The sequence below is a fragment of the Sapajus apella genome, unplaced genomic scaffold (assembly GCF_009761245.1).
Source record: "Sapajus apella isolate SASKATOON/1434 unplaced genomic scaffold, GSC_monkey_1.0 scaffold24, whole genome shotgun sequence".
In the NCBI taxonomy this organism is placed as follows: domain Eukaryota; kingdom Metazoa; phylum Chordata; class Mammalia; order Primates; family Cebidae; genus Sapajus; species Sapajus apella.
Window position 1 is genome coordinate 19,740,946 of NW_022436964.1, and position 12,254 is coordinate 19,753,199.

The 12,254-nt window shown below is 35.2% G+C and overlaps 1 protein-coding gene across 9 annotated transcripts in view; it reads right to left on the reverse strand.

Annotated features, from left to right (window-relative positions):
* The window catches only part of RFX3 (regulatory factor X3), a 295,708-nt gene that overhangs the window by 169,513 nt on the left and 113,941 nt on the right, over positions 1 to 12,254 (reverse strand). The window contains exon 1 of one of the 9 annotated variants that reach the window (XM_032291032.1): positions 7,289 to 8,105. The exons of the other annotated variants lie outside the window; for them this stretch is intronic. The gene's annotated coding sequence lies outside the window, so the exon portion shown is untranslated. Of the gene's footprint in view, positions 1 to 7,288; positions 8,106 to 12,254 lie in introns of those variants that run through there. 9 annotated transcript variants of the gene reach the window in all.

Sequence of the window (12,254 nt, forward strand, 5' to 3'; positions counted from 1 at the left end):
GAGTATTCAGTTTTTCAAGGAGAAAATTAACCCCTCTTGGCATCTTTTGTCACAGCATGACTTCTAATTTTTTCTCCAAAACCTTCAATTATATTCAATTTCAAAAACGGACCTCTGAAGACAACACATCTATTCTTCTTATTTTAAAAACGGGGAAACTAAATCCCAGAGAAAAGAGACTTGTTCAAGGTGACAGGAGTATACTTGGGACTGGGCTTTTTCACTCGAAATCTATGCTTAATTTTCTTTCTAGACTTTGACACTGGCATCTTTTTAGGTGATTATTTTCTCACTCTTTTGTTAGTCAAACCCTAAAGCAGTACAATAAACCTTGTAAATACAAAAGGTAGTAACAACTAACAGTAACAATTAGCATTGATTGTTTGACATATACTAATGATTCTTTTAAATGCTTGATACATTCATTAATTTAAAAATTAATCCATGTAACAGCCCAATTCAGTTGGTATGACTATAATCTGCATTTATAGATGAAGAACCTTAGGCACAAAGAGCAAAGATGGCTAGGGGTTTACAAAATAAAAGGAAAGTGATAAAGACAGTGGCTAATACCCCTGGATGGGATAGCTAATGCTCAGCTCCAGCATATCGTCAGTATGTGAGAAACTTCCATTTTCCAAAAGAAGCTGAAAATCCAGATTTTTATGTGAAATCTCACCAACAATGGGTCATTTATTTAAATGTAGTACTGATCAAACACACACAGATACACACACACACACACACACACACACACACCCTTTGAACTAGCATTAAGATCACAGAAATGACCAAAAATGTTTAAGAATGTCAGTACTTTTTACTACACAAAATACTTGCCTAATAAGCATTACTGGAAGACCAATAGTTCTCAAAATTTGGGGAGAGAATACACACGTTAAGAACCCAATCTGTGCCTCTTCCTTTTTCTTCTATCTTAGATGGTGGGGGGAAAAATGCCCTTTTTTAAAAAGAAAGCAAAAGCCAGGGTCCTTTGATTTAGTATATATTTATATGCCATTTGTGCTATAGCAGAGGAACTATTAGTAAGAGTGAAGCAATGCTTTTCTGCAAAGAATAAGGAATGGACCAGACATTAGATATCATCTTCTGTGAGGTTTTTTTCAGCCTCTCTTGCCAACTCCAAGATGGCTGGTGGCCTCTGTCAAGTTTAGGGTGCAGATGAGGAAGACAGCATTGCCAGTTATAGCTTCTCCTTTAAGCTGCTCAATTAAGAGTAGAAGAGTTTCTTACAATCGTGTCACTCGCACTAAATCTGCCTCCTATTTCTCCCAGAGCTGGCTGGGAACGTTCCAGAGGCTAACTTGTTTGTGCATACACTGTATTGCAGACTAGTCTACATACTCTTTTGGCATATGACCCATACTTTGACATCTACTGTTTTAGATTAAAGACACCAAAGAACATAAAGAAAACAGTTCTCTTTAAAAATTAAACCTACCTTTAAAGTTATTCTTAACAACTCTCAATAAGTCACCTGGAAGAGTGTATCAGAAGAAAAAGGCATAGATTTGGAAACTGGCTTTCTATGGAATATATTCGACTCCCAGCTCAGGTTTTGTTTGACTCAGAGTAATTATAAAATTCTTCATTGCTAACATTAAAAAATCAGAAAACTTTGTATTAAAAAACAAATTTCCAGGCCGTGTGTGGTACGTCATGCCTGTAATCCCAACACTTTGGGAGGCCAAGGTGGGTGAATTACCTGAGGTCAGGAGTTCGAGACCAGTGTGGCCAACATGGTGAAACCCTGACTCTACTAAAAAACAACAACAACAAAAACTAGCTGGGCATGCTACTGGGCACCTGTAATTCCAGCTACTAGGGAGGGTGAGACAGGAGAATTGCTTGAACCTGGGAGGCAGAGGTTGCAGTGAGCTGAAATCGCCCACTGTACTTCAGCCTGGGCAACTACAGCAAAACTCTGGCTCAAAACAAAACAAACCTCCCCCAAAAAAATTTTCCAGAATTTCTTAAAACATATGAAAAATTTAAAAAGGTGAGCACATATTATGTGTTCTACAGGCAAATTATTTAAATGGCTATACTCTATTCAATTGCCTGGCCTCTACAGGCATTTGAGTTTGTGACTCTTTTGAGGTTAACCAGAAACCTATTTCTATAAATAAAGGTTGAAAGTAAAAATTTGCTTTTTGGGTTTAAAACAATATTGATAACATTTATACTAATTTTACACAGGAAAGTAGTACCCAAGCTTAGACCATTTTACTGCTAGAAATGTATCACTAGATTAAAACTGTAATTTTACTCATTTTAAAGATGAGTTAACTGAGGCCCAGAAATGTTACATCACTTACCCAAGGCCATATAGACGCTGCACAAAGAGAAGTAAAGACAGTAAAGAAAAGCAAACTGATGAATTTTTAGAATGAGATAGGAAAAAAGAAAAAGATGTCAACTATTTAATAGGAGGAATCTTTATGGAATAGAGTAGGGGAAATAAGATAGGTAAAAAACAATGGTTATAAAACATAAAACCAGAGAGTCATGGAGAACTTTCCACCTAGCCTCTGGCTCTATCTACAAACCATATTCAAACTATTACATAAAGCCCAGTCCTGCACAATGAGTATAACACCAAGTATCAACCAAGTCCTAGTGTATTTTCTGTTGGTCCCCAAATTACTGCTCATAGGTCTGATCTACTTGGCTCCTGGACTACAGGGTTGATAAAAACTTAGCCTCTCTTTTGTGCCTCCATTTTCCTTCATAGAAACAATCTAATTTTACTCTTATTTCACTATCTTTGGCCTTGAGAAGGAGGCTCTCTTTGTCAACCTTTATGATATTAGAGGGTATCAATCACATCTCTTCCACAGATCGACTGATAAGATCATAACTGGGGCTCTCGTTTAATAAAGTCCTTTCTGGTGCCAGGCACTAGATTAAGTGCTTTAAATACATTTTCTAGTTCAATCTTCAGAAGAGCTCCTAATGGATGGTTATCCCCATTTAACAAATAAAGAAACAGAAGCACAAAGGAATTTAATAACTTGCCCAGAGCCATACAACTAGTAAGAGAGACAGCTTGAATTCACTTAATGTCTGTCTGACTCTAAAGTGCGTGATGTCAACCGCTATATAGACTGCTTTGCAACATCATGACAATAGGGCTTCGAATGAAAAGCTAGAAACTGTTGGTCTGGACAGCAGTCTTTGAGGTTCTAAATCCATATTATACGGCCTATACTTCCAATAATAATAGAAGATATCCCCTCTCTCTGATACCAAAGTTAGGAAGTATTTCTTCTCTTTCAACTGAGGCCATAAAACCCAATTAGTATGTATTTTTCCAGAGGCATTTTTACTGATTAATTCTGAAGACCTGATAAAACAGCAGATCAATTAGAATGTTAAAGCACATTTGAGGAGTACAACCCTCCTACCAAATTTTGCTAAACAGAGCATTTAAGACCACTGACACATTCATAGTATTCTGGTAGCCTTCCAACATTTCTGCAAAGTAAGGATCGTCACATGAGAGAGGTGTCCTAGCATGTTCCATTTTAGTTTTTGCTTTACTCCCAGCATAATAGCTTATGAGTACATTTGAGATGTTCCCATTCATCAGGCAGTGGTTTCTGGTGTTGTGTTTTGTTTATGTTTGGGAGTAATTTGGTTAGTTTAGTTCCTTCACAGCCTCCTTTCAAGTGATATTTATTTATCAGTCACAAATGCCTTCACATTACCCCATTCTGATAAGTTAAATAAACCCCTGCAGTTTGTCAATGATGTCGCCCATATGTAAATGAGTTGTATATTCTTACAGGAGAGACATGCACAATTTCAGTCTAGTCATCCTCGCCTAATGTGGCTGTCAGGTGTGTCATGAGCAACAGATGCTTGTTTGACAAAGGACCTTTTTATTCTGGCTAATTAAGCAGTTGGACACACCCGCCTGTTAACGGTTCTGCTTTGTACAGCCAGCTCTGGCTGAATCATGCGAATCTCCAGCTAAATAGGCCACATTTTGAAAGAAGGCTAATTAACCCCTAGGAGAAGGAAAAGATATTGCAAAAACCCAGCTGCTGAATGGAACAAGATTAGCATTTCTTCAACCTGATCGGTAAAACCTAGGCAAAGCAAATGTGTTTGGAACAAACATGCATTATCGCAAGTTTTAAGGCATTCAAATGTTCTTTGTGGAACTTCCTGAAGATTATTTAATACACTCAAATTCACAGTTGGATTCCTTTTATCACTCACAATGTACATGCCAGATTAAATGGATTAATAGTCTGACCTAATCAATTACTTATCAAACAGAACTATATTATTGGGCTAGCTTAAAAATAGGTAGTATCCACCAAATTTTTATCGGGGTCTTTCATCCTGAAATAATTTGCTCTCATAAAGAGCAACTCGACTGCAAAGTTTGGTTCCACTATGCTTACTGTATTGTTTTTAATACTGAGGAATGTAACAGGTTTTAATTCAGTCTAGAAAACAAAGACCTGTAATTTAATTTTCAAGCACAACAGAGAATTTCCTTCCTTTTTCCTTAGCATAGAAAGACAAAAGATTCTAGTACCAATTCCTACTTGAACCAAATTAACCAATATTATTACGATAGTTACTTAATGGGTATAGTAAAAATAAATGACATCTAAAATGTGGCCATATTCAAGAATAACTTATTTACAAGAGTATTAGACACCTGGTTCAACATAAGATCATAGAAATGCCATTTATAGAAAAAATAAATGTTTTGCAGTTGAAAATTACTATTTTTAAAATATGGAACAAGGAGTTTAACACTGGTGTGTTGGTGTGCTTTTACATAAAGACTCAAAATTATTGTAATTGAAGTTTTACAGCATAATACTTTTATTACTAATGCTCTGATTCAGCATTCCTAAATAAATGTTGGAAAATAATTGTAGCACATATAGTGCCTATAGCAATTAAGATTTCTATTAAAATTAAGACAACTAAAATGAGCACTGCTTTTGGGGAGGAAATTACTGATATTTAACATAAATTTAGTATAAAATATACACAATTCTGAATACTTTGGAGTAGATAATAAACAATATTAAGATTAACAACAGCAACAAAAAAAACCTTAAGGACATGGGCAACTTCAAGGAAGATAATGTACAATGACAGAGCATAGTAGAAATTATCAATGCATATATACATATTATATACATAAGTAGTCATGTACTAAATTGAATGTGTTGAAACTCTGGCAAAAAATATATTGAGCTGATTACTTTATCCACAAATATAAGACACTTGGCTTTCTTCCACCTTCACCCAGGACAAATGAAAAAACTAGTTAAGCTACAAACTGTAGTCAAACACCAACCCTTCTTTATTTAAAACACATCTTTTTGAAACATTTATTCATTGTAAAACATAGGACTTTATCAAATCAATAAATCAAGTAAATGAGGAATGCAAAAAGAAAATTCATGATTTTCTGTATTATAAAAGTACCACCTCTCTATTTAGGTTTGATGTTGTAATCCTCATGACTGTGTACAATAAATCTTTGTACTAAATTGACCTGTAGAAAAATGATGGAATGATAATAGTGTAGACTGTTCAGCAGTCATCTTCCTGTGATAACTGATGACAGTGATTAATGCTGAAGATGATTAATCAGCACACTGGTAACATATACAGGTTGCCTGGGTAACTTTTTTCACTTTTCAAAGATTTTCCCTTAACTAATTCTTTCCTTGACTCAGAATAGATTATGAAAAACAATTACTTAAAGGAAAAAATTTAATTACTGTAATTTTTATCTTATAGGACTAATTACCAAAAACTAAAATAAAACAATCCCCTTAACACTGAAGCCAAACTGCTGAAAAGACATACAGAACAGAAGCAAAGGGAAGGCAAAGATTAGCTTAAAAGGCAGCATTATTTACACAGCCACAAAGTAAATGAGCAGGCAGTACTGCACCAGAGTTTCACCAGTTTCCTTAGGATTTTATAGGGAGTGACAGCCAGACAGAAATTCTTAATTTTCTTCACATCAGAAAAGACTCCAATGACACTGTTCCTCTTAGATTATCTTGCCTACACAATAATTTTTTTTCTCTCATCTCTTTTTCTTTTTATAAAAGTGCAGAATAGAGTCTTTTGCAGTTCCTAACCATTCTAATGACAGGCTCAAAGAGATCAACACATCTAAAAGGAGAAAATAATACTTTATAATAACACTGCAAATAATGGAAATAATATACCCCATTTTAAATGTACACTATCTTAAAGAACTGAATTCTCATTACTGCCATTGTCTGGCAAATGTAGTGAACATGGGTGTAAGTGGACCTCAAAAAAACTTCTATATATTCATATACACATAAATTCTGAAAACACTTGCTGGAAAACATAATGCTATTAAATTTTTACATTGACTTTCATTATAATAAAGTATATGTATATACACTTGGAATAAAGACTTGGCCAAAGGATAAAAATGAAAATAGATTAAAGTCTATAGCCAATTCTGTAAATTCAGATACTTAACAGAAAAATTATTTCTCTGTAAAAACCAGTAAAATCTGAAATAAGTCTACTATACTGAATTAAAAACAGTTCTACTAGTACTTATCTATGGGAACTGGTGATGCACTCCATGTATGGCTGTCCTTCCAATTCAATATAAAGCATTTTTTTGCCTCCAGAAACACTAATTCCTTTAAAACCTCCTTACTGTATAGGTATATTGTCTAAAGCTGGTTATCCTAGGCTATCTCATAAATCTTTAGTTAATAGCCTTAACTGGGTTTATTACAATGCTCAAAATCCACTGTAAATTCTTTATAAAAATATAGTTGTCATTACACAATATTTTAGGTAAGTGTGAATTTTCATATGTAAGTTTCATTTTCCCCTCTCTCATTATACTTTGGTGGTCTTCCATTGAGAATTAAAATGGGGAAAATACTCTTCTTTTATCCTTGATAATACCTTAATTATAATATAATCACTTATTTCATCACCAAACTTGTTCAGAAGAGTTATCTACAGTCACTGTCTTCATTTCTCCCCATTCTACTTAACTCCTAACACCATGTTAGTTTCGGCCACATCCTTCCAAGAGAAGATCATCTTTTCCAAAGTCACTAAGGAACAATCTCTTAGTCTGCAAATTCTATGACTTTTTCTTATTTTTCACACTCATTGTACTATCAAATTATACTTGAAATTAATGACAATCTCTTTTACTGAAAAGTTCTTCCTTCTTGCCTTTCAAGACATTCAATTTTTCTGATTTTCTTCCTACCTGTCTGGCCAGTCTTTCTGTTTTCCTCAGAAGTTTAATTTCCTCCCTTTGAACAGGAAAAAAAAAAAAAAAGAGTTGAGCTGGGGTATTCCTTCTGCTCTCTCAACAGTCTGTTTTAAAGAGATTAGCCACTACTAACTATTATCTGTATGTGAATAATTTCCAAATCTGTAGCTCTAGTCAATACCCTTCCTTCTACTGAGCTACAGTTCTAGTTTTTAACAACCTATTGAATCTTTTTAAATAGCCTATCATCATTACAAGTCCAAATGGTCACATGAAATCATCAAAAGTCAATTTAGATTTTCATCCTTTCTATTAAACTTTCTGCCACTAACTGCTGTTACATGCCTTGGCGGATACACAGTCTGCCTTCAATGAGTTCAGATTCTATTGATGGCGTAAGAGAAAAGTGGTAATCTTGGGATCCAGTCATTTTGGCATCCTTTTTTTTTCAATGAGGCCTAAAAGTAAGAGCCAGACTTCTTTCTCTCTCATCTCCAAATTTAATAAATTATTGTGTCTGCTTCCTAACTACATTTCAAATTATACCCACATATCTACATCTTGCCACACAGATCCCTAGAGTTCAAGCCACTCCTTACAGCAGGTCCTCAGTGCCCTCAGGATAAACTGCAAACCTTTACCTAACAAGGCTTAGGAGGCTCTTCAGAATATAGCTCCTGCCTACTGTCTTCTCAAGAGTATATACAGTCCAGCCTATGGAACTACCCACAGTTCTCCAACCCCGGGGCATTTGATTTTTTTGTCTTGCTTCATTTTTGTTTTTCTTGAGACAGGGCCTTACTCTGTCACCCAGGCTGTAGTGCAGTGGCACAAACGTGGCTCACTCTGCAGCCTCGACCTCCCAGGCCCTGGTGATCCTCCCATCTCAGCCTCCTGAGTGGCTGGGACCACATGCTCACACCACCATGCTCGGCAGCTAATTTTTTGGATATTTTTGTAGAGACAGGGCTTCACAATGTTGCCTACCCTAGTCTCAAACTGGTGGACTCAAGTGATCCACCTGCCTGAGCCTCCCAAAATGCTGGGATTACAGGAGTGAGCCACCAAGCCCAGTCAACTCTGGGGACATATGAACAGGCAGTTTCTTCTGCTTGAAACAATTTTTCCTTCTTACCTTCTCTCATCTTCACTTGTCTTTCAGGTTCAGGAGAAAGCCTACTCTCCCCTGATAGCTTCCCAAACAACTACCACTTTTCCACCTTGCTCCTAACAAGTCCAAATCTGGTGTCCTCATGGTATTCCTATAGCATGCTATCTTTACTCAGTTACACAGCAATTATCACATCTACAGTGTAACTGTTTCTCCAACAAGACTGTAAGTTCCATGAACAAATGGACTATACTTACCTTTTCACCTACATGTGTAGCCACAGTGCCCAATATATACATAGAATCTTTCAGTTGTTGAATGAACAATCTCCAAAGAAGATGAGTTTAAGACCCTATTGGAACATTACTATTAGAATATGCTGTATCGGAGGCATGCTCTAAATAATTTTTTAAAATTCTACATAAACATAATTGTATATTACAGTCATTATAAATCAAGTTATTGTTTTTTCTTAATTTTCTAATGTGACTTCATGTTCAATTTCTATTACAATGGAATTTTATAACATCTCCCATATTCAAAGAATGAAAAGACTCAAAAGATTTTGTGTATATTTTTTTAAATAAAGAAACAAGATAAGGATTAAAAGTAAACACAAATGAAGTCTTCAGCTATTGCTCTGGACATTCTGACATATCATTTACTGTGTTTTAATAAGTACACCTGATTCACTGAATTGTGGAATCAGATCCAATGCTCTAATCATGTCATCTTAGAATAAGTGGCCTGGTATGCTTCCTTTGTTTTTGTGAGACAGAAGCACTCAGAGATCTTTAATTTTCATAGCTGAAATGCTAAGAATAAGTAATTAGCCTAATAGTAATTGTTCTGACTTCATCATTAATTAACCGCTTGAAATTTATTTGAGCTTGGTAACATTCAACTGATATTCTTTTATGTTCTCTTAATAATCATTGAAACTTTCTACCAAAAGAAAAGGTATTCTAAGAAGCCTCTAGTTACTAATTAGTTAACACATTTATGTAAGGACTTTACATACATTATTTCATCTGTACAGAAATCCTGATGTAGGTACTATTATTATCCCATTTATTATGGATTAAGAAATTGAGTCAGAATTTAAATAATTCTATCAGCACCAAGGTCATATAACTTCATATAACTAGAAATGGACAGAGTGAGAACTTGAATATGCTATACCACCTTCTAAGTCAAGGAGCAACATTTTGTTTCATTCTTTTTTTTTTAACCTAGCCCTATGCAGTATTAGGCTAATAATATGACAACAATTTAGATGTTTAACACACCAACTATTATGTAGTCCTGTCTAGAGTATTTTCTATGTTTGAATTCTCCTATATTATGGGACTTATATTCCCATAATATTTTTTAATCCAGTCAATAGTTTTCCATGATAGATAATCCCCTAAAAAATATCTTAATTTCCAGCAATGCAGAGGACCTGACAAGATGACTGTCTATTCTGTAGATCTCAGCTAAGACTAATAAAAATAACTGAACCATGGAATACAGTTTCTATATTACCTCTGCTGACGCATCAATACAGATAAGCTTGTTGGAATTTGAATTAGCGTTCAGAAAATGTTAAAAATCAATGTGCCACAGTGCAATATCTTTACTTTCTGAAATCTCAGAGTTGAGATCTCAGGTACATACTATCACGCCTACTTATTTTTTTCTTTTCCTTTCTTTCCTTCTTTCTTTTTCTATCTTTCTTTCTTTCTTTCATTTTTAAAGTGCTGGTCACAGCCCTTTAGTATTGATTTTGCATAGGCCCACAGTTTTAAAAACATTGATATAGATGATCTAATTTTATTTATTTATTTATATTATACTTCAAATTCTGGGGTACATGTGCAGTATGTGCAGGTTTGTTATATAGGTATACACGTGCCATGTTGGTTTGCTGCACCCATCAACCCATCATCTACATTAGGTATATACTAATGCTACCCCTTCCCTAGCCCCCTACCCACTGACAGGCCCCAGTGGGTGATGTTCCCCTCCCTGTGCCCATGTATTCTCATTGCTCAACTCCCACTAATGAGTGAGAACATGTGGTGTTTGGTTTTCTGTTCCTGTGTTAGTTTTCTGAGAATGATGGTTTTCAGCTTCACTCATGTCCCTGCAAAGGACGTGAACCCATCCTTTTTTATGGCTGTATAGTATTTCATGATGTATATGTGCCACCATCAAGCCTACTTCTAAAAAAGTAGAAATGACTGCCTGCAGCTTTTCAAGAAGCCAAAAGAAGGAGCAATCCCAACTAGTTCATTCACCAACAGATGGGTTTCAGTGGGTCTCTGGCACAGATGCCAGGGGTTGTTGCTCCCTGACCTTTACATTTGATCACAAATTGCATTCAGCAATGGCAAGAGAACAATATTTAACTGTTTCCTAATGGCATAGTAATCAAGGGCAATAATTGAGAAGTAGACAGAACTTTAAGGAAGGCTGTAAACCAAAGATACTCTTCGGGGTAATTAAGCCTCATAGCAATGCCATAGGTAATCCTGCAGTACAACTAACATCTCTATTCTAGCTTGAGCACAGGGCCACTCTTCCTTGATACATGCCAAGTAATTCATCATATACCCTTATCTTTTCATTTTGTTGCTTTAGTCAAATACTCATATAGAACACATTTTGCTAAAAAGGTCGGACAAGCACAGGGAAGTAGAAAGCAATTTTTCAAGTCTCACCCAGATCTTTTTATTGTTATTACTTCACTGTTTCAAAAGGTCTGTGCTGTAGGACATATCTCTGTCTGTCTATGTGTCTCTGTGTCTGTCTCTCTTTCCCTTTTCCTGTCACACACACACACACACACACTCACACACAAACAGGTCTTTGGTATCAAAAGTTAAGTTGGCCACACAGTACATCACACATGCACATGCAAATAAACACAGAGGGAGAAGACCTTCCAAATGGCTCCAACTTGGCTTATAGGGTGTGACTGAGGAAAAAGTATCCTAACTCAAAACACAGTAGTAGTCTTCCATTGCTGCTTCTTTTTCCCCAGTCCTGGCAGAGATGGTGATGGGGTATGATAAAAGTAGGTCTACTTTGCCAAAAATAAACTTATTTTGCCAAATGGTCAATTTGACAAATTGCCCATTCACTCAAAGCTTGTTTCTTTTAACCATTTATATTGTTAACACCTATTTGTACTGAATAAAATAGTTTCAAAGAATCTTTTAAGAATTCTTTGATATTTAAATTGATGAGTTAAAGTTTTTAATTTTTCTGAAATATTGTTGTAATCCAGTACTGTGACCCACCCATGTTATATTCTGTAATTTTGCTATTTTCTGGGCTAACAACTTGTGGGGATCAGAATATGCTTATTTTAAAGCGAAGGATTATGAATGTTTTGAATACCAAAAACTGTGTAAAGGATAGCATAGAAGATTTCTTTCTTTTAACACATTTTCTATCCACTGAAATACATTCTATACTTCCATTAATTCACATACTTGTTAACCAGTTGGATTGGATGAATGTGTTGCTTCTGTGTTAAGTAACTAAAAGGCATTTAGTATTTGAAATATCAATGATAAAACTGGCATTCAGCTGAGTTAGACTGATAAATAATTCTACTGTAAAATATCACAGTTGAAACTGCAAAGGAAAAATTAAAATCAAATTAAAACTTAATAATTACTTCCCACTAAAAATTTCAAAAACTTTTGCAGCTATTCTATGCAGCATGATTTGTGATAAACTTTGTATGTAGTTAACAAAAACACATCTCAGGTAGTTGATAATTTAGAAAACTGGTCATTACATAAAATGATAAATCAGAGTCTATGGTAAATTTACCAAAATGGCCATTCGTGAATT